The 23,475-nt window shown below is 39.6% G+C and overlaps 1 protein-coding gene across 14 annotated transcripts in view; it reads left to right on the top strand.

Annotated features, from left to right (window-relative positions):
- Positions 1-23,475, top strand: part of zmynd11 (zinc finger MYND-type containing 11) — a 96,539-nt gene that overhangs the window by 27,278 nt on the left and 45,786 nt on the right. For 5 of the 14 annotated variants that reach the window (XM_062957561.1, XM_008112295.3, XM_062957567.1 and 2 more), the window contains one exon: positions 1,579-1,655. The exons of the other annotated variants lie outside the window; for them this stretch is intronic. The gene's annotated coding sequence lies outside the window, so the exon portion shown is untranslated. The remainder of the gene's footprint in view (positions 1-1,578; positions 1,656-23,475) is intronic. 14 annotated transcript variants of the gene reach the window in all.

Raw genomic sequence — 23,475 nt, 5'->3', positions numbered from 1 at the left:
TTTGGTGGTTCTTTACTGGGTTGTAGTAACTTTGGCCCTAAATGATATTATTAAGATGCTTTATAAAATTGCTGAAAATCAGAGGAATGAATTCTGCACAATTCTGCACTAATAGAAAAGTAGGGCTGGACAAAAAGCTGTTGAATCAGTGCAACATTATTTTGTATGGTTTTGTGCCTGTTTTGTGAGCCATACCAGGATATCACAGTAATGCATCTAGGTCAGGCATGGGCAAACTTTGGCCCTCCGGGAGTTGAAGTCCAAAACACCTGGAGGGCCGAGGTTTGCCCATGCTTGATCTAGGTGATTAGTGTGCCTTACTACTCCTGCAGTTGTGTGACTGTGGAAAATATGTTGAAGAAGTGTGATGTGAAGTGTAATGCTGCTATATTTATAGAATCAGTCTCCATATTACTCAATATAGTCTACTCTGAATGGGCAGCAGTTTCTCTGGCTCTTGCACTGAAATCTTTCAAAGGCCTAGGAGATGGCAGAGAACAAATGATGGGGTAAAATTAAAGAATAAGAAACAAAAAGTAGAATCAAAATAAGAAAACTTGAAATTACATTCTGAGCAGAAATTTGTCAAGTTGAATTTGCCACTGTCCAAAAAAAAATGCAACCATAGATATCTCATTAAACGTTTATATGTTATTTTATATAATGGCTTAATTTAGGCCTACTGTTGCACTACAGTGCCCTCTCCTATTGTAACACAAATGGCTTGATTTATTGAACTTTGGAATTTTTAATGTATTGCTGGTAGTTGAGAATGAATCAAGATAATACGGTAAATTTCAAAGTTTTTAAAATATTATTCTATTACATGGACATTGCCCAATTGTTTAGAGATCTCTTTACTTTACATTCCTTTAATATCTATCCTCTCTTCCTTTCCCTGTAACACTACTCCTAAACACCAGTAAATTGTAAGACATAGGATAGGCCTAAGGGGCACTTGCCATAGAAATTGGTCCTAGAAAGGGCTCCGTTGAGTCAAAAGGGTGGGGAACCACTGCTCTAGTGTATTTTCATTAACCTGATAGCAGCTTTTTACTTGCTATCAGACACTGCAGATCTTCCTTGGGCTATATTTTGTGATTTAAGGGTGGGTAGGTTGTTATTCCTCCTCGCCTTCTGCATATAAGCATTAGCTGGCTATACCAGGATTCAAGATTATCTTTTATGTTTTGAGTGTTCTTTTGCTGAAATAACTAACATATAACATACTTCTACATGCAACACATAATTCTGGTGAAAATTCATAAGCAGTTTATATTCCCTTAAGTTGAGAAATTTAGAAAATTCCATGAAGTATATGTGGGTCAGTAGCTATTAGCTATGTTGGATACCATTGAACAGCAGATGATCAGCCATATGGCCTGAGTTGCCATCTTATTCAAGCTCTGTGGGTGAGCTCCCTTCCAGAGAAAGTGTAATAGATTGAAAAAAGCAGTGAGTTTGGAAGGAAAGAAAATATGTCAGAGCCTTGAGAAAATAGTGTTCATGTTATATGCTTGATTCAACAGTTCACATGGTTGCAATCTGATTCCATGTTTTCCTTTCCTTCCTCTCTAGTATCCCCACTCCCATCACTGAAGTCTTCATAAATCATTGACCCTGACAATCATCCTAAATCCCTGACAATCTCCAAAGTAGGTGTTTTCTTGTTATGGTTGGATTAATTTGTTTTGCCCCTTAATTAGGGTTAGATAATAAAAAGCCATTTATCTTCTGATCAGTCAATGCTTCAAGTTTAGCATGGACTACTGTTTTCAGCTGGGAACACCTTATGACCAAGACATTAAGGTGGGAGCAGGAGGCAAGTTTCTGGAATCACGATGAGTGTTATTTATTTATTTATTACATGCATTTATACCCCGCCCTTCTCCCCGAGGGGACTCAGAGCGGCTTACATTCTGCCACGAGGGCCAGCAACAAATACTATAAAAACAAAACAATTAAAACATGATAAAGACATGATAAAAACATGATAAAAACATGATAAAAAGTATACAAAAATTAAAACGCTGCAAAGCAGCAATATTGCACCATCTTCAGTCATTCAATACTGCTACAATTACAGTTTTGCAACCCGATTACAACAGCCAATGAGCTTATTCGCTGAATGCCTGGGCGCAGAACCAAGTTTTTAGTTTTCTTCTAAGAGAGAAGTTAAGAGAGACAGTGCCAAAACCTTGCTATGGAAGCATTTCCTGAAAATACATTGTTCCTTTTACTTGCCATAGGTTGACACCAAAACAAGGTTTACAGTTTTTTTTAACTGAACAATGAGATATTCCTCAGTATAAACTTTTGTGTGGGTATATAAAAACGTATCATGCTATGTAATGCAGTAGTTATTTTGCAGTAAAAACAATTGTGAGAGACACTGGCAATTATTACTTTAGACCTTTGAATTGACATAGAAGGATGCAAAAAACTGCAGATGGTGAGGGGCACTTTACAAGGAATGAAACTGCTGTTGATCTGACTGATAGAAATGGGCTGAAATTGTTATGATAAAAGAGAAGCATATGTTAGTAGAAAGCACTCTGTGGCATTGTAGAAAAACAACCCATTACGGTAACTGCAAACAGAATGTGAACAAGATTCTCGAAGCAGCAACAGAAACATGTTGGGTTTTCCTCTAATTGAGTTTCTTTAGAGACAGTAAGGCTTCTTTAATTTACTTCCTTGGGAGAGTTTTTTTTTCTTCATGTGTCCATATGGCCGATTTTCCTGCTTCTTGGCAGGGGATTGGACTGGATGGCCCACAAGGTCTCTTCCAACTTTATGATTCTATATAGGCATACTCACTTGGTCCATAAAGCTTTCTTTATACAACGGTACATTTCTTCTTTCTGATATTGAAACAGTATTCTTTAGAGTACATATTTGTACATTAGTTGATGAATTCATTTTTATTTGGAATCACCTTTCCACTTTATATTCCGTAGTTGAAGTTTGTGTTGTATTGCACGCGCACGCTGCACTGAGAGGGTATAGACACTTTGATTTCTTTTTTATCTAGGTCTTGAAGCATTTTCTGGATGTTGTAAGCATTTTCTTTGTCTACCTAAAAAGTCTTAGAACTGAAGAGGCCATGGATCTTTTTACCGTACCTTTAGGATAGTGGCCTTTGATTATGCTTTTGAAAGCAATGATGAATCTTGGAAATGACGCTTTCCTTGCTGTTTCTAATGGTTGTGGTAGAAATTTGCCATGAAAGATTATACACTTAAAAATATTTTTGTCATTAGTACATTCGTATTAGTCATTAGTGTTGGTTGGCTTATCTTCCCACTGAATTAGTGGGAATAAATGGTCCAGCATTTGTCCGGTTGATTGAACAGAATGATTCATATATAGATGATCTTGGTTTAGTGCTATCTGTTTTGGACTATATTTCATTAAGTTATATGCTAGATTCTTCTTACTTTTATATTTTAGCTTTTATGGGGGAAAGTAACGATCCCATTAGTTAAGCATCACATAGGAACACATGCAATTGCTTTATAGGAAGCCAAACCACTGATTCATCAAGAGTGACACGATCAACAGAGGTCTGTAAGCTTTTCTCTGAAATTCCAAATGGAGGCTATCCCAGGTTTTATCTGTGATATTTTGCATACAGAATATTGTATCTCCATATCCAAGGGGCCCAAGGATGTTTATATATAATCGCAGATTCAAATTGGGTTTTCATGTATGCAAAGTTAAGCCTTTAGCCATCCCACAGCACTGCATCCATGCTCACCTTCTCTATTCAGTTCCAACAACTATTAACATATAAATGAGAATATTTTACACATTGGGAAAACAATGCCAGGGTGGCTATCTCATCACCATTCAGGGCAGATTGAAGCTCCAAGTTTGCTGCAGTATTAAGCTATGGAAGTGTGAGGATTGCTTCTATTAGATGCTTGGACCGTTTCACTGTTAAAGACAGTTAAAGTAGATGTAGCACAAGGAGACCTTTGGAAGTTAGTTTTTATTCTTTGGCAGCTGAACATCTGGCATTAAAAATGAACGGATATTGCTGTGATACAACATATGCGTAAAATTTATTTTCAACATATTTAGAATAACATGCCAGAAAGACGCTGTGATGGTGTGCATAAATTGGAACTAAGAACATCTTCTTTTCTTTCTTTTTTTAAGCTTTTAGTGAGATCTCATATAAATATCATTTCCTGTTGGCCTTTTGGAGCTTTGTCCATAGCCCTGCTATTGTCCATAGCCCTGTTATACTCTATACACAGTTATTTTGCATACTGCCAGCAAGCAGAACAACATTCAGAATTTCAGGAATTCAAATTTCATTTTGATGGTGGAAGCATTACCAATGAGTAGTGTAGCACATCTTAGACCTGCATTTATTGTTTTTACATTTTAATTTCAACAGAAAATTTCATCTTTCGGGGTTAATATTTTGCTCAGTTCTTAGTGCCCTTTCCTTTGGCAGCATGGCAAAGATATATATATCCCTTATCCAGAATTCCAAAATCCAAAATACTCTAAAATATTCCACATGGGTGGCTGAGATTATGATGCCTTGGCTTTCTGATGGAAGAGTGTACAAAAACTTTGTTTCATGCACAAAATTATTTTAAAACATTCTAAAGCATTATCTTCAAGCTATGTGTATAAGATGCATATGAGACATAAATGAATTTTATGTTTAAAACTTGAGGTGGACTTACATTTCAGTTCAAAATTTATACTAAATACAATGAAATGTCAAAATATTTGTTTGTTTACTGTTATTATAACCATGATTCAATATGTGATTCTGACAACTAAAACTTTGATAAATTTTCAGGAAAATCGTGGTCGTTACAAATACGGTTTTAAGTTCTGGACTGAGGCAAAACATTTGTTTACAATACTTTTATGAAGACACAAAAGTTACCAATCATAATCAGGTGCTGCAGAGTGGCTGAGATATTGACACCTTTGCTTTCTAATGAGTTAACGTATACAATATTATTAAAGATATTGTATGTAAAATTAGGTTCATGCTATGGAAATAGAAATGTTTTTTGTGTTTATTTATATTAAAGTATTCCAAAGTTTGGAAAAATCTGAAATACGGAACTCTTCTGGTTGCAAGCATTGTGGGTAAAGCATAATCAACCTGTAACAAATCTTGGTTCTGATGGTGTAAGCTAATATGATCACAGAACAGTTTTTTCGAAGCTTATTTCCACTATTCCTCTTGCCATTGGCAGCATTATACCTTAAGCAGCTGGTGACTGCTTGTGATGCTGAAATTTAAGCTGATTTACAGGGCTGGAATCCAGCATTGGAAAATGTGAATTAAAAGACAACAACTTTGCAGTGGCTCGCTGGTTTTGTCAGTCATATCATTTATGTATTTAGTGATATGGTTTCTGTTGTATGTTTTGGCATCAGCTACAGTTTTGGAGTCCCTGGTGGCACAGTGTGTTAAAGCGCTGAGCTGCTGAATTTGCGGACCAAAAGGTCCCAGGTTCAAATCCCGGGAGCGGAATGAGCACCCGCTGTTAGCCCCAGCTCCTGCCAACCTAGCAGTTTGAAAACATGCCAATGTGAGTAGATCAATAGGTACCGCTCCGGCGGGAAGGTAACGGCGCTTCATGCAGTCATGCCAGCCACATGACCTTGGAGGTGTCTACGGACAACGCCGGCTCTTCAGCTTAGAAATGGAGATGAGCACCAACCCCCAGAGTCGGTTATGACTGGACTTAACGTCAGGGGAAAACCTTTACCTACAGCTTTGGTTTGGCAGTGCTTGCTGTGATCTTGGTCTTTTCTTTCTTGTTGGTTTATTTATTTATTTGCCCCATTTATACCCCGCCTTTCTCACCCCGAAGGTGACTCAAGGCGGCTTCTCATTCTGGTTTTTGGCAATGCTATCATATCTTACAGTACCAGGCCAAATTTATTCAATCCTCAAAAACAAACAGAGATGGGCCTTGTGAAGGGCTACAGACCTAATTTTAAGGTCCCGTGTTATCAATTCTTTGTGCCTAGTAGGCATATATTCCTTAGTGTTATACTACTTTCTTTGTCATCCCATGTGGTGCTGGAAGTTTCCATAAGTCCACAAGACATCAAACAGAGCTGCCTAAAAAGAAATAGGAAGATGGGTTGATAACCACTGTGGTAGTTTGGAAACAGCAAGGAGTTAGTCAATAAATAACATGAATTCATAAGTAAAGATTTCCCCCCTACACTGTAAAAATGTCTCAGATTACTCTAAACTTGTATTATTGACAATATTCTACCATGAAGCACCAATAAAACGTAGTACAATGCAAATGCAAGCGGTTTCATTTTGGCAGTTGTCTAGATATTAACAGCAGATGAATACATATTTCCAGTTTGGAGCAGTGAGATGCTTTAGTCACTGCTGTTTCTTAAATGAAAAGCTGTTTACTGTTCATCTTCTAGTATAAATTACAGTATAACTGAAGGCGATTAAGAAATATATTGCAGTTAAGAATTTCCTTGTAATTTGGACATTGTCTATATTTTCAGGTTGTTTTGAATGAGGAACTCAGAATGAGGAATTCAGATTCTACAGATTTAGAATGTTATTTGGTATGGTAAACCAGCAGAAAATTAAATGCTTTATATTTGTGGAAAAGACGAGCCCTTTGTGTATGATTGTTTCAGAAGTATAAACATTTTGGAAGTATCAATAAAAGTGTAATATGATAATTAAATGCACATAAATGAGATGAAAACTGAATTTGAAATTATATTGAGGTTTTTGTAAAGCATCTATTAACATAGCACCAGGAATCCCAAATAACCTGTATTTGTGAGGGACCCTTAATGCCTAGCCATTCCTGGGATGATTTCTCCCGAGATCTGATGTTCTGTTTCTCAGTTGTCTGTTTCTTGGTTAGATTCCCCTCTCCCACGTATTTTCTCTGGAAACCTATTCATAATCAGTATTGGAGACCATTGGAAGGTTTCTTTCTATGTAATGCTTTTTTAAGCATGAAAGTATGAATCATGGCTTGTTGCTATTTATTATAAACAACAGATGAACCAGGAATGTATGGCTTCAAGCAGCAGACAAGTGCCCACATAATAGATTGTTGTCTCATGAGAAAATATTCTTGGACATAACAAATAAGCATGGAGGAGGAAAAGTTTAAATAAGAATCCTGTGTCCTGTAGTATTTTATGTGCAGGGGGCTATTTTGGTTTGTATTTGAAGAGCATTTGCCATCTAATCCCTCACCCTCAAATGTGTTGAATTGCTACAATCACAGTAGGTTTACAACCATAGCTATTTTGGAACAAGGTATGGTAAATTCCAACATGGCGTTTTCCAGGGACCATTGGCAGTGCTGACTGGAGATGATAACAACAAACAACCAAACTTTATTTGTATACTGCTCTATCTCAACGAAGGGACTCAGGGCGGTTTTCAGCATAGATAAAAGCATTTAATTACCAACACAGAAACATAGAGCATACCCAAAATAAAATAAAATAAAAACATGAACATATTACTATTAAAACAATTATACACATTTAAAATTAGAAGCCAGTTCTAGTAATACATTGTGTAAAATTCAACTACCATTGGTCAAAATTTCAGGGTGAGCCTATTTATTTATTTCCATCATTTCTATTCCGCCCTTCTCACTCAAGGGGACTCAGGGCGGCTTACAAGTCTGGCAGAATTTGATGCCAATACACCACAGTACAATAAAATAAAACAATAAAACAGTTAAAACAGTCAAACAAAATAACAATATACAACAAAAACAATATAAAATATTTGAACCATTCAATCTCAAGACCTTGTACATAAATCTTAATCCAGTCTGAGTCAAAGCCAACAGAACTTATTCTTTAAACGCTTGTGTGCACAGCCAGGTCTTCAATTTCTTTCTGAAACCCAAAAGGGATGGGGTCTGCCAGATGTCACTAGGGAGGGTGTTCCCCAGCCGAGGAGTCACCACTGAGACGGCCCTGTCTCTCGTCCCCACCAGCCGCGCTTGCGAGGCAGGTGGGATCGAGAGCAGGGCCTCCCCAGATGATCTTAAGTTTCTCATAGGCTCATAGGAGGAGATACGTTCGGACAGGTAAGTTGGACTAGAACCATTTAGGGCTTTGTAGGCCAAGACCAGCACTTTGAATTAGGCTCGGTAGCATATTGGCAGCCAGTGTAGCTGACACAATAAAGGAGTGGTATGCTCCCTGTATGCCGCTCCGGTTATAAGCCTGGCTGCCGCCCGTTGTACTAATTGAAGCTTCCAGGCCATCTTCAAAGGCAGACCCACGTAGAGCGTGTTGCAGTAGTCCAGGCAGGATGTAACCAGAGTGTGGACCACCGTGGCCAAGTCAGACGTCTCAAGGTACGGGCGCAGCTGGCGCACAAGTCTTAGTTGTGCAAATGCTCCCTGGCCACTGCCGAGACCTGGGGTTCCAGGCTCAGCGATGAGTCCAGGAGAACACCCAGACTGTGAACTTGCGTCTTCAGGGGGAGTGCGACCCTGTCCAACACAGGCTGTAACCCTATACCCTGTTCAGCCCTACGACTGACCAGGAGGACCTCTGTCTTGTCTGGATTCAATTTCAATTTGTTTGCCCTCATCCTGTCCAACACTGAAGCCAGACACTGGTTCAGGACCTGAACAACCTCCTTAGTGACAGGTGGAAAGGAGTGACAGAGCTGGACATCATCTGCGTACAAATGACACTGCACCCCAAAACTCTGGATGATCTCTCCCCATGGCTTCATGTAAATGTTAAAAACATGAGGGACAGTACTGAACCCTGTGGGATCCCACAAGTCAATGGTTGTGGGGCCGAGCAGGTGTCCCCCAATGACACCATCTGGGAATGACCCTTCAGGGAGGACCGGAAGGACCCTCCAGGAAGGACTGCAAAACAGTACCTCCCGAGACCCATCCCCGCAAGGCGCCCCAGAAGGATACCATGATCGACGGTATCGAAGGCCGCTGAGAGGTCCAGCTGAACCAGCAGGGACACACTCCCCCTGTCCAGTTCCCGGCGTAGATCATCGACTAAGGTGACCAAGGCTGTCTCGGTACCATGCCCGGTCTGAAGCCAGACTGTGCCGGATCTAGAAAATCAGTGTCTACCAAGAATGCCTGGAGTTGTGCAGCCACCACACGTTCCATGACCTTGCCCAAAAAGGGGAGATTGGAAATAGTCCGATAGCTGTCCAATTGAGTGGTGTCCAGTGATGGCTTTTTCAACAGCGGTTTGATCACAGCCAATTTGAGGCTCGCTGGAAATATGCCTTCCGAAAGGGAGGCATTCACCACCACCTAGGCAACTATGAGAAGCTGGGCCAGGGCTGGTGCAACAAAGTAACATAGGGCCAGAGGGGTTGGTAAAGTGCAAGCTGATGAACAGGATAAGGCCTTGGCTACTAAACATACAGTTTGTACATTCACCCTCTTATATATTCTTCTCTTCTCCCACTTTTGTGTGGATGGAGATATTATGAAATGGGTCATTCTGAAGTTCGGCCAAGACTGAGATACAAATATATAATGCATAATGCATGTGTGAGGGTTGAGAGTGGTATAATACGTGCAGCAAATCACTCATGCAATTGCTTCTACTGACAGAATGGGCTCGCTATAGCCAGAATAGAATGGTGAAGTCTTGGATGAAGTTTTTGGCACCCTTCTTTTTTCCTCCCCGTTATAACATTGCTACATTGAAAAGTCACATCTTACTTTCAACTGATAAATCTCCCATCCCCCAATTTCATGGAAAGCAGTTTGAGCTAAAAAGATTTCTTGAAAAAATTGCAAAAAAATTTCCTTCAATGCTGGGGGCCCTAAGGGATGTTTAAACATGGTGGAAATGTCCGGCATACCTCCTGGAGGAATTTTTGAATGCATTTTGGGCAAAGAAAAAATTAAAATGTTATGCAAAAATATTGACCCACCCCAGGGGCCACATTTTACTCCTTTCTTTTACAGTATTGAGTATGAACAGGCTAGAGTTGGATAATCTTAGCCAAGTTGGCAGTAAAAACTACACGGCTACTAAAGTTAGGCCACTAAAATAACTCAAGACTTCTTACAGTGAAATGTGTTAAACTGCATGTAACTTTACATTCTACAATTGTGTGGAGACAGAGGATCTTTTCCGCCTGCTGAGTAAAAGTAGTAAATATTGCATCTGGTTTAAGGGCAAGGTCAGTTCTAGGCAATTTTTTCAAGGAGAATTTCATTATACTGATATTGGAAAATTAGCAGATCTTGTGCTTTCTTGTTACTGTTCAGCACAACAGTTTTTGATTCTGTTTTGTGCTTAATAGCAAGGGATGGGGTGCATCTCACACAAGTAGGAAAACACCTTTTTGCACACAGACTCACAAACCTCATCAGGCACACTTTAAACTAGATCCACTGGGGGAGGGGAACAACAGCCTTGCGAACAGTATTTTACCCATGACCATGGAGAACCGCCAAAAGGCTAAATGGAGGGTTGCACAAACACAACAAGGACCAAGGACCAAGAGCACAATCCCAAATAAACAGCTCGGGGGGAGGTCTCAGGGGCTTACATGTCTTTACACTAATGCACAGAGCATGGGAAATAAGCAAGATGAACTCCAACTTTTAGCACAACACCACACTTACGATGCCATAGGCATCACTGAAACCTGTTGGGATGACTCCCATTACTGGAATGTAGCCATTGAGGGCTATAACCTCTTTCACAAAAATAGAACAAAGAGGAGAGTAGTAGTAGTAGCTTTATATGTCAAAAACAGTTCCGTTGCAGAAGAAATGCAAGACTGGGAAACCAGCTTGAAAGCATCTGGATAAGAATCAAGGGAACCGGGACTCTAACCCCAAATAGGGAAGCAAGTTGTTCAGCAATACCTGGCAGCTCTAAACAAATTTAAGTCCCCAGGGCCAGATCAACTACATCCAAGAGTATTTAAGGAACTAGCGGAAGTTATTTCAGAACCACTGGCAATCATCTTTGAGAGTTCTTGGGGAACAGGAGAAGTCCCAGTGGATTGGAGGAGGGAAAATGTGGTCCCTATCTTCAAGAAGGGGAAAAAGGACAACCCAAATAATTACCGTCCGGTCAGCCTCACGTCGATTCTGGAAAAGATTGTTAAGGAAGTGGTCTGCAAACACTTAGAAACAAATACGGACATTGCTAATGGTCAACACAGATTTATCAAAAACAAGTCATGCCAGACTAATCTGATCTCTTTTTTCAATAGAGTTACAAGCTGGGTTGATACAGGGAACGCCATGGATGTAGCGTACCTGGATTTCAGTAAGGTCTTCTACAAGGTCCCCCATGACCTTCTGTCAAACAAACTAGTAAAATGTGGGCTAGACAAAACTACAGTTAGGTGGATCTGTAATTGGCTAAGCGAACAACCCCAAAGGGTGCTCACCAATGTGTCTTCTTCATCCTGGAAAGAAGTGACTAGTGGAGTGCCGCAGGGTTCCGTCCTGGGCCCGGTTCTATAAACATCTTTATTAATGACTTAGATGAAGAATTAGAAGGCAAGATCATTAAGCTTGCAGATGACACCAAACTGGGAGGGATAGCTAATACTCCAGAAGACAGGAGCAGCATTCAAAACGATCTTAACAGACTAGAGAGATGGGCTGAAACTAACAAAATGAAGTTCAACAAGGACAAATGCAGGATACTCCACTTAGGCAGAAAAAATGGAATGCAAATATACAGATGGGGGATGCCTGGCTCGAACAGCAGGACGTATGAAAAAGATCTTGGAGTCCTTGTGGACAACAAGTTAAACATGATCCAACAATTGATGTGGCAGCTAAAAAAGCCAATGGGATTTTGGCCTGCATCAATAGGGGTATAGCGTCTAGATCCAGGGAAGTCATGCTACTCCTCTATTCTGCCTTGGTCAGACCACACCTGGAATACTGTGTCCAGTTCTGGGCACCGCAAATGAAGGGAGATGTTGACAAGCTGGAAGGTGTCCAGAGGAGGGCAACTAAAATGATCAAAGGTCTGGAGAACAAGCCCTATGAGGAACAGATTAAAGATCTGGTCATGTTTAGCCTGCAGAAGAGAAGGCTGAGAGGAGACATGATAGCCATGTATAAATATGTGAGGGGAAGTCATAGGGAGGAGGGATCAAGTTTGTTTTCTGCTGCCCTGGAGACTACGATGTGGAACAATGGCTTTAAACTACAGGAAAGGAGATTTCACGTGAACATCAGGAAGAATTTCCTCACTGTGAGAGCTGTTCGGCAGTGGAATTCTCTCTCCCGGACTGTGGTGGAGGCTCTTTCTTTGGAGACTTTTAAGCAGAGGCTGGATGGCAGTCTGTTGGGGGTGCTTTGAATGCGATTTCCTGCTTCTTGGCAGAGGGTTGGACAGGATGGCCCATGAGGTCTCTTCCAACTCTATTATTCTATGATTCTATGAAATTTGCTGGTAGAATATTCATAATATTTTTAAATTAAGTTCCTTTGATAATCTAATATGCTATTCCTTTTAAGTTTGGGATACTGTGTAGAGGAAATAAATGTGGTTTGTTTGAGTCATGGTGGCAGTGGTTAGTAGAGTAAAGTCGAGTTGGAGAAACACAATATGCCATTAAGCTGTCTGTGGCAAGTAAAAAGCCCACATTTATGTTCCTACTGTGTCTGTGCTTGATGAAGGGGTGTCATATCGTTCGGAGACAAGCTCTGTCTTTCCTTATTCATTGCTGCATTCTAGATAAAGGCTATTGGAGTATGAGTGCAACATGTCCACTCATTTTCCTTTAGCCCAGATAGGCAAATTACATATGCTAAAAATTATATGTTCATTTTAGCCTCCCTTTTGGGAGACATTTCTAGTGCCACCATTAGCAGTAAAAAGCACACCCATATATCTGCTCTGTAAGGGCATATTTGTCCTCTGAAAATATTTTTAAAATACTTTGTCATAGCTGAAAGGAAATTTTTTTGTTTCCATTCATGTACTTTAATGGAAACTTTGCATAGTTTGGTGTACAATAAAGAAGTTAAGTTTTCTTTGTCAGGGTTAAGACTGCTATTGTAAAATAAAGACAAAATAGAAGATACACACAATGCTTTTTTAAAAATCAGTCGTCGTCCCCCCATCTCCAGTCTCCAGTTTTGTTGATTATATTGTAATTCACATTATTGAATCTCAGTCATCCAATTAAAACCATGGAATGATTCAGTATCTGCACATAAAGTTGCTAGTAAAGAGATCATTAAATGGAAAGAGACAAAACATAAAATTCATATTGCAACTAAAGTGCAAAAGTAAGAGCAGAATTTGTTTTTTGAGAACAGTTTTTTGAGATAATATTGGAATGAATTAAAAATACACTTAGATGCAAATAAACAAGAACAAGAGAGAAGACTGGGAATTTAGAAAAGTAAAAGTTATGGTAAAAATGAATTGTATAGATTAGCCATAACAGTGATTCTCAACCTGTGGGTCCCCAAGTGTTGGGATTTCAGGGAGTTGAAGGCCAAAACATCTGGGGACCTATAGGTTGAGAACCACTGATCTATATTAATTATTTATTAAAATGTAAATAAACGAAATCATTCCAAATTGTGATGCCTCATGGGCCTTGTAGTCCTGCTCCCAGTGCCATCGTGGCTAATGAAGACGAAAACATGGGGTTTTCGCCGGCTCAGCAAGAGCCGGAATCTTTCCAGATGCCTGATGTTGATGTTTTTGCCCAAGAACCCATTAAAACAGACCTTGAGCAGCTCTCACCCCCTTTTGCTAGGAGACAGTCCTATACTGCAGACAGGGGAGTGAAGGAACAGGTTCGCAGGAGTTTGAGAATTGCAGCTAAACAAGACACTGATTAGCCATGTTTCCCCTGGGAAAATCTAGGGAGTCTCACATCTGGAGAAAGCTGGGTTTCGTTTCCTGTTCTCTAGGGAAAGAGAACGCTGGACACCTGCTTGGCAGGAAAACGGGGCCCAGATATAGGTGCCTGGCACGGTAGGTTCCGTGCGGAGTCAACATAGCAGCTTCAGGAGTGATTTCGTGTTTCCAGCCTTGTGTGGACTTCGCAGAGTCCGCAACCCCAGTCTCCTTGCTTTGCCTAGCCAAGTATTCAAGTATTCAAGTATTGCCTTGCCTTGTTCCTAGCCATGGACCTTGCTCATAGAATCAAGTTTTGTTTCAGCCTTGTTGTGAATTTACCTTGGACCTTGAAAGACTCTGGACATTTCCCCACACTATTGCTTGGCAATAGTGTGTGTTTCGGTTTGTTGGATTCTACTTTGAACTCTAATATCATTTATTGGACAAAATCTTTCTGGACTATATTTAACCTCATTTGATAGGTCTGCTTCTGGACTATATTTTCTACTTGTTTTTATTATTCTTATATATTTCCTTAATAAAGATATTAGATAGATATTGGCCTCCGTGTCCGGTTCTTGGTGCTCCGTTGCCACGGGCGTGACACAAATGGCTAAAATACACATATTTGGAATATTGAAAAATCAGATTGAAATGTGCATATTGTAACTCTCTTGGGGTTTCTCAGGAGTTGATTTCATTGTTGCTTATACACAATTGCTAAAAACTCAAATAATAACACAGTTTTAAACAAACTGCATAATCACCTAACGATAGTAGTTCACAATAAGTATTCTGTTCCTTTTCTTCTCACTTCCTGTGTTATAGTTCTCTCTCTCTCTCTCTCTCTCTCTCTCTCTCTCTCTCTCTCTCTCTCTCTCTCCCTCCCCCCCTCTCTCTCTGGTGAGTACAAAATGAGAGGTAGGGAAGAGTTAATTTATTCTAAAATGATATATCAAGTTAATAAATTATAGGTAGAATCTGTGTTGTCAAAGGCTTTCATGGCCAGGATCACAGAGGTTGTGAGGTACTGAGAAGTGGAGATAGAATGGCACCTTGTGGGATACCACATAATAGCTCCTTTTTTGAGGAGCAGCTATCCCCAAGCGCCACTATCTGGAACCTGTCTGAGAAGGATGACCAAAACCACTGCAGCACAGTGCCACCGATTCCCAGCCCCTCCAGGCGTTCCAGAAGTTACCATGATCTATGGTATTGAAGGTCATTTAGAGATCTAGAAGCACCATCAGAGACACATTCCCCCTGTATTGAGACGTAGATCATCCACTAAGGCGATCATAGCAGTCTGCACTCTATATCCTGCTCTGGAGCCAGTTTGAAATGGGTCAAGGAAGTGTGTGTCATCCAAGACTGCCTGCAGTTGGAGGGCAACTGCCTCTTACGCTTCAGTATGAGAATCAGGTGCATGAGATTAATACATAAGATTAACATACTCACGAGTGAAAAGACAAATAGTTAAACCTTTATAATTGGGATATAGAGTTGTTTTAAATATCTAAAATCACAGAACAAGCATCTTTTAAAGAAGAGTGCAAAAAGGAAAATGGGAAGATAAGGCAAGAATTCCAAGTCAGGGCTCTTTTTCATTTGCCTGCATGAGTTACGGAGAAAAAGAAAAAGACCTCATCCCCATTGTTTATGAAAAATTTATATTTTCTTTTCCTCTGTGCTGAATAGAAAAACTGTATTTTTCAGGGGTGATGATTGTTTTGTGTTCAGTGTGAGATGCCCTGTGTTAACCAACCTCATAGAGATAATGATTTTTTTCACTATATTTTTTTGTACTTTCAACATTGCAACATCTTGCTTACATTTAGTGTCTGTTGGTGCTTTTTAAATTATTAACACCCCTCATCCCCACTTCTTTCACCCTTTCTTCTCAAGTCGCTCATTTCTCAAGTTGCTCCTGACACACAAAAAACCCTTCCTTCTGACCACATATTTACCCTATATCTTTATCTTTAAATAATCATGCACTCAATTTCCTTAATTCCTGTACAATATTTGCATTGTCTTCACCTCTTCCTATCCATTCTATATATGTCTTCCATTTATTTTCATTTCTTCTGTTTTATTCTTCTATGTATCCTCCCATACTACATATGCTATGATTTTGGATTGGACTTGATCATAAATATAGTTATTACAATTTTCTATAGTCCATTTTTGACTATAGAAAATGAGAAGAATTGGGACTCCTGGGCTTCTGATCTTGAGCACAGAGACTGTTCTGTTGTATTGATCTATAAGTGGCCTGGGCAAATGTCTTGACTACAGAACTATGTGAAATTGTATTAAATCAATAAATAGAAATATTTCTAACAGAGACCAAGATCCGTCAATTAATTAATTAACAAATGAATCTTACCTAAGTTGAAGATGAGACTGAAAGCATATCTATACCATGCAATCTAGTTAGATTTTACGCTAATGGCTTTATCCTGTGAAATCTTGGGAATTGTAATTTGGTGAGATATTTCAAACTATCTACAAAATGACTTCTGTAATTCAAGGGAGTGAACTAGACTTCTGTAGCACAGATTTCAAAGCATATAATCAAACTGTAGAGCCAAAAATACTGTGGGATAAACCGTGATAGTTAAAGTAGCCTCAAGTAGCATCAAGTTACTATCACTATGATATGTGCATAGAGTCTGAGAGAAGATAATGTATATGTTTTTCTGTCTTCCAAAAATGTAAGGACATAACAGCAGCTTTGGGGAGGACCAGTGAAAAAGTCCAGAATAATGTATGCCATATTTCGTGTTGGAATGCAGCCATAAAATATATGTTCCTGTAGATTTCCTTTGTTTTTGGAAATGGAAGGGAGTGTGTCAGCCATTTTGTAATGTGAATTGATAGATTAGTTGAGGGAATTCTTTAGCAAACAACTCGAGAAATAATTAGCTTTGATGATGCCGCATGGCACTTCAGTGTTTACAGTGGTTATATAATACATTTTTAAGATTAGTTTAGTTGCATATTTACACATACATTATAAGCTCTTGTCTACTGAGGTGAATACTTCTTGTCTACAATATAGTTTGCACACAACTGAGGCTTTTTTCTATTTCCTTTTTAACAGAACTTGCTAAACACAAGCCACTTTTGAAATTCCCCTGAATTTGAAGGGTGATGTGGTTTGTCAGGGGATTTAATTAAGGGAAAATAAAGACTCAGATATGCACAAAAAACTTACCATATGGGCACCCACATAATTTAGATTTTTGGAAGGGTAATTATTTTCGTTCCAAGGCTCTTTCATGGTGCAGTTCACTTCAAGAAGAATGATAAGCCTACCCAACATTACAATATTCAAGGCAAAAAGGCAAAGCAATAATAGCAAAAAGAAACAGTTGGAAGAGAGTAATAGATTTGACAGGAAGTTACTCAATAAAAGGTACATCATGTAGTATTGGGGCTTTGATAAGCCAACATTCTGCATACTGCAGGATTTCTTTTATTTAACTATGTGGTTATCTTCTCAGCCATCTCCCAGGCCTCCATTCAAGCTAATATTTCAAACATGTGGAATCTAAAGTAATTTGAAGTGGGAAGTTGTTAACCAGTTTGGGAGAGAGTTCGGGGCCTATTCCAAATAAGACTCATACAGAACAATGTGGAGATAATTTTTGGCAGGGGTCTGTCATAACATTTGGAAAATACAATATTTTGGTTTTCTTAGCAGCTGTTGCTAACTGCACCACAGTGTTGATTTTAAATTGTTTCTGTTCACAAAGTTTAATCCAGGAGACCTTGGGTTAATAAGAGCAATTTGATTGTGATATACGAAAACTCAGGGTCACCTCTTTTTCTCAGGGGTTACCAGTGAGGGGTATAATACTACATTAATATCGTAGGATACAGTATGGAATATACGTATCTTCCTTTTATTTTCCTGGCCAAGTTTATATTCTGACCTTCAAATTCACTGCCTCCTCTACATTAGAGTAAACATATAAAGTTTTTTGTCCCTAACTGAGCAGGGAGAAGCTCCAGTTTATTCCTTATTTAATCTTTAAAAAAAACAATAACTTTGTAGCGATCTCACCTCAGAACTTTAAAATGGTAGTTCCCATGTAAAATATAAAAAAGTGAATGGGATGGATCTTTAGCCGGTCAAAGGAAATAAACATTGTTATTGCACTTTCGTATTTCCAGTATAACCACTCTGTTCACTAAAATTACGTCTTTTGAAATTGGATCAAGGTTTACACAAGCAGATACTGTACAGTACTTGTGTTATTTGGCTCTAAGTCATAAACCAGTTGCCCTGCATTTCTTAGATGCTGAGGTACTAATCTCTGTAGCCTTATTTTTCTTGGTTTCATTTGCGCACAGGGCCCTTCCGCACAGCCATATAACCCAGAATATCAAGACAGATAATCCACAATATCTCCTTTGGGTTATCTGAGTCCAAACTGCTGTATAATCCAGTTCAAAGCAGATAATGTGGGATTTTATACAACGGTGTGGAAGGGGTCTCAGATTTAAGTTGAGAAGTTACTGCCCACACAAGCCTTATCTATTTAAGGTAAGAAAGCATTTCAAGGAAGGCATCAGTTCACTGTTCAAGAAAAACATTAGTTCACTTTTATCATGTGTGTCTTAGAAGTACACTATTTATATGATTGAACCTGCCTGCTTTTGAAAGTATTTTTCCCAGAGAAATTTACACTAGAACAGTGGTCCTCAACAATGAGTCCCCAGTTGTTTTTGGCCTACAACTCCAGAAATCCCAGCCAGTTTACCAGCTGTTAGGATTTCTGGGAGTTGAAGGCCAAAAACATCTGGGGACCCCAGGTTGAGAAGCACTTTACTAGAAGAATGTGGCAAACAGTCTGATTGAATCTAAAGACCACTCTCTTTTTAAAAAAAAAAAAATATGGCCTATCTGGTGCCTTCCAGCTGCAATCCTCATAAACCCAGGCAAGTGTGGCTAATGTCAAGTATTATAGAGGTCTTCGTAGAAAACATTAAGAAACCAGTATGAGTTGCTTTTAAGATCAGGAATTTTTGCTTCTATAAGTCTAGCATATGCCACTTTTGTGTAAAGTAATTCAGTTGATGTCTCTCTTTCATTGCTTTGCTGACCAGAGTTCTCAATGTACTCCATTTCCAATGTACTTTACAGGCCATCCCTTTTCATGCTCTTCCTCATTCATGGCTTTCCATGCATTCTGGGGCCTATTTCTTGCAATGTTAGTTTTTGATTTTTGAATAAATATTGTATATATCTATATCCATATCTGTTGTTATTGAGCTTCTGGAGATCTATAACTCACTTTTAAAAAGTACTTTTGGACATTTATATGTGGTTCAATAACCAAATTTTGGCAGCTTATCACCAACAAGGAATATCTATATGTTTATTGTTATTACAATAATGCAGAATATCAGCAGCTTCAGATCAAATACTGACCGGCCTTCAGTTTAGCGGTTCTCATCTGAATAGAAACAAAAGGGATTTTTACCTCTAATTTTTTAACTGATCATCCTGCGTAACTGTTCATGTAGGTTATATTTGTTAAGCATGCAATCAGTTTAATGTGAATGAACTGATATTGTTTTCTGACCCCAGATAGCACTTAGCATGTGATAATGGCAGAACCTTGTTAGTAATTAAATTCACCCACAAGGAAATTTTTGGAAATTTCTTTAATGCCAGGTTACTACTATACAGCAAAGTTATGAATGAAGAGATTGCAGACACGTTCTTAGTTCAATGCCCCCCAAAAGCCCCTCCCTCTCAGCTCTCAAAAGTTCCTCCGATTAGCTCCTGATCTTCCAGTTTGAGGCGGTTTGTCTTATCAGGTGCTTTCCCACGCAGGGCCCCAGATGTTTTCACTCTGTTTTCATTCCTCAACCTTGGCTGTGAACTCATGGCATGTTCTGGTGTCTTGAACACACCAGATACGAAGTCCATGACATAGCATATATGGTGATGCATTGCAATGGATTTTTTTAAACCTCTATTATAGATTTAATCAAATCCGGTGTCTGGAAAGGGCATCATGATTAACCTATTGTCCTTGTATCCGGACATCTTCATATTAAAAGAATTATACAAATTCACCTACACAGTTCACATTGTAGAATGCTGGGATCAACAATCAGGGATAACTTCACTTAATTTACCACAATTAATTAGATTTTGCTTCAGCATTCACTTTCTATTAATTGTATTAGCTGTACATTAGCTTATAGAGGTGTTGTGAGACAAACACTTTCAGTTGCTCACTATGATAGCAGTTGTGTATGTGCAGCAGATGAACATGTGGATTGCAAGCTTAAGTTCTGAAATTAATTTGATAATGTTAACATTATAATCAGAAAATTAACTACCATAAAACTAATTATTTCATAACCTGTTGAATTATTGCTAATTATCCTACTGATATTGTTTTCCCTTTCAGTGGATTGGTAACTCTCCTTTGACTTGTAGTTCGAAATTTTAAATACCTATTCTTATTTATGGGTTCAGCACCTAAGATAAGCACTTACTTTCTGGTTAGTTTTGCCTGTGAGAAGGAGGAATAGATGGGCTGCAAACATGAGTACTTTAGTTGTACACCAAAAATCTTGGCATGCTGTTCTATGCAAGCATGGCTAGTAGATATTCATTATGATATAGAAACATTTTCAAACACAGGGATAAGGACAGTCTGTGAACTATGTTCACATTGTTCTCTGATGACATTGAGGAGTGATCCACATGCTACTGGGTTATTCCTTACATTACAGCAGATCATGCAAGTGTTGAAAGTCCAGAGTACTTTTCTGTTTTATTCATTGGTTCATTCTCCCTTCATATCAGTCTTCCAATTCCTGCCTAGTTGGCAAGATGTGGTCTTTCTTCTATCAAACATCTTTCAGTTAGACAGGAAAAAAATAGAAAATAAAAAACATGTAGAAGAAAAGGAAAACATCCAGTGAAGACTCAGATGGTGCACATGCGTCTTTGCCCACAGAAAAGAAAGCAAAACAAGAAAATCAAGGAAACAGAAATGGATGTACTGACTGTTCCCCAGCAGATTTTGATCTGGGAAAACAAATTCATTAATTCAGTTCAGATGACTGCAAAATAGCAAGTGTCTGAGGACAGTAATGAGGCAACGTAAAAAAGAATATTTATTTTGACAAGCGACAGTGAATTGGATGGCTCTGTACCACTGCCTCCAAAACAACTATAAACACCAAAAGAAACAACCAAACAGAACAGACTGCAGCTCCCTAACAGAAGGCTAAGAAATAAAAACTAAAGCTAATGCTAAAAAAAAATCTGGTATACCTGCTTGGTAAGGGCCAGGAGTGACAGATTGAATGATAAAGAAAACTCTAATTGCTGCTTCAGGCTATCAGTCTAGGAATGGAGTTTCCAATGTAGGGGCAACAAGAAGATCAAAAGGAAACTTCAATCCAGGCATGAAAGTATATAGAAATTAGCAATTGAAACAGCAAAAAAGAAACAACCCCAGAAAGAAGCACAGAGCTCTAGATTACCAAAGAACCTTTCTTCCTAAACTATATAAAAACTGTTGGGCATTTTGGGGGGCAAATTCAGTAGCAGCAAATCCAGCTTCACAAGTTCAGCCACATTGAGATCCTTACACTAGACAGTAGAAAAGATTAATATAATTCTGAAGTTTATAGCAGAGGCAGACCATGTTGCCACTGCATTTGCAGTTAGAAGCATTATGGCCACTCAAGTAGGTAGAAGACTTGTATGGTTCCATCATAGGAGTCTAGATCAAATTTAGAATATATTGTGTTTAGAGGGAAACAATTATTTTGAGGCAGAGGAACCTTCGAGGAGGTGCTAGTGAAGAGTAGAGGCAAGAAAAAAGTTATATCTATAACCCAGGAGAAGAAATCTGAAAAAAAAAAACAATATAGAAACAGCAGTTATTCAGTCCCTGGAGGTAAAGGTTATGCAAGACAAGGTGATTCTATCTCAGTGATTCCCAAAGTGGGTGCTACCACCCCCCGGTGGGCGCTGGAGCGATCCAGGGGGGTGGTGATGGCACCTATTAGGACATGGAGGCGGAGCCAGGGAAGGGGCGGGGCCTCTTCCCAAATGCCGGAGACAGGACTGAGCACCTGAGGCGCCTGTTAGGACACAGAGGAGTGGGTGTGGCTTCTTCCCAAGAGCCCGAGACAGGATTGAGAATCAATACCTCTCCTGAGGCACTTGTTGGGACACAGAGGACAGAGCTACGGAAGGGGGTGGGGCCTCCTTCCAAGAGCCCGAGACAGGGCTGAGCCTCTATACCTCTCCTGAGAGGGTTTTAAGACTAAAGGGTAGGGCTAGGGGTGGGGGCGGGGCCTCTTCCCAAGAGCGCGAGACAGGGCTGAGCCTCTGTATACCCCCCCTGAGGTGCTTGTTAGAACACGGGGGCGGGGTATAGAGGTTTAGCCCCATCAGGCACTTGGGAAGAGGCCCCTCCTCCTGTTTCCTGGCAGGTGCCGCAGGACAGGGCTAGAAGCTCAACCCTGCCTCAGAGCTCGTAACTCCACCCATCTCAGTCCTGGCTGCCCATTTGTGGCCCCACCCATCTCCCCTCGCAGCCCTGCATCTTGGACTAGGGGAGGGGCTCAGCCCCGCCCTCTTGAGCAGGAGCCACGCCCACCCCTCTAAGCCACGCCCCCCTTTCCAGGGGGCTCTGAGACATATTATTTTCTGGAAAGGGGGCAGCAGGCCAAATAAGTTTGGGATCCACTCGTCTATCTGTACATCTGTAAAGAGGTTTTTAAGAGGCATAGCCTTGCAAGCTCCACCAACTTTGCATAGGTTTTCCTAAATGAGATTTGAATTTAGTGCTGCATATGTTAACAAGTCTGCAACCTCATTAAGACTGCAAGTTTCTGTAAATGGGATCAGGGCAGTTTGACTTTGACACCTGATCCAACTTTTCTTCCAAAGTGTCTCCTGCTTAAAGGACTTCATCAGTTCATTCATTTACTAAACCTTTGACCTACACTAGCTCACTTGAAAGAAAATAGCATATGTTGGAGGTGAGGCAAGTTGTGAGGAACCAGCCAAATATGTGTTGTGCCTCTTTCAACCCAAAGACTTTGGTGAGGAAGCCATCAACAATATTGATTGCCTGTTGGTTAAAGGCATGCATATTTCTGTGGTATGATTTAGCAAAGGTACCAAGACCACAAAATGCTACATGGTCTGTAACAACAAGTAAAGCCTATATTGTTTCAGCATCACTAAATGGTGTTTGTAATGAGGCTGTATGGAAGGAACTATCCACATTAAATGACATAAAATAAGTATAAATCAGCACAGGCAGGTTTTGGGTGAAATTCCTGCAATCAGTAATGTAGTGAGAGGCATCCATAGAGGATGTTTGAGTATATCCCAATAGTACGTGAATTGCTCCTGCATGCCATCCATAGAATGAATAGTTGGTACTTACCATGAAGTATTTTTCTTGGATGGCTCAGAGGAACACTTCACTCCCTCCCAGAATGTGGCTTCATAATAATAAAATGAAATAAATACATTTAAAATAGAATAAAGGAATGCAGAACTTACAATAAAACATGGTGTTGTAAATAGTTCTACACATAGATTGGTTATCTTAAGACAAGGCTATA

Source organism: Anolis carolinensis, chromosome 6, assembly GCF_035594765.1.
Source record: "Anolis carolinensis isolate JA03-04 chromosome 6, rAnoCar3.1.pri, whole genome shotgun sequence".
Lineage (NCBI taxonomy): Eukaryota > Metazoa > Chordata > Lepidosauria > Squamata > Dactyloidae > Anolis > Anolis carolinensis.
Note: the sequence above shows the minus strand (reverse complement) of the source record. Positions and strands in the feature narration are given on the sequence as shown.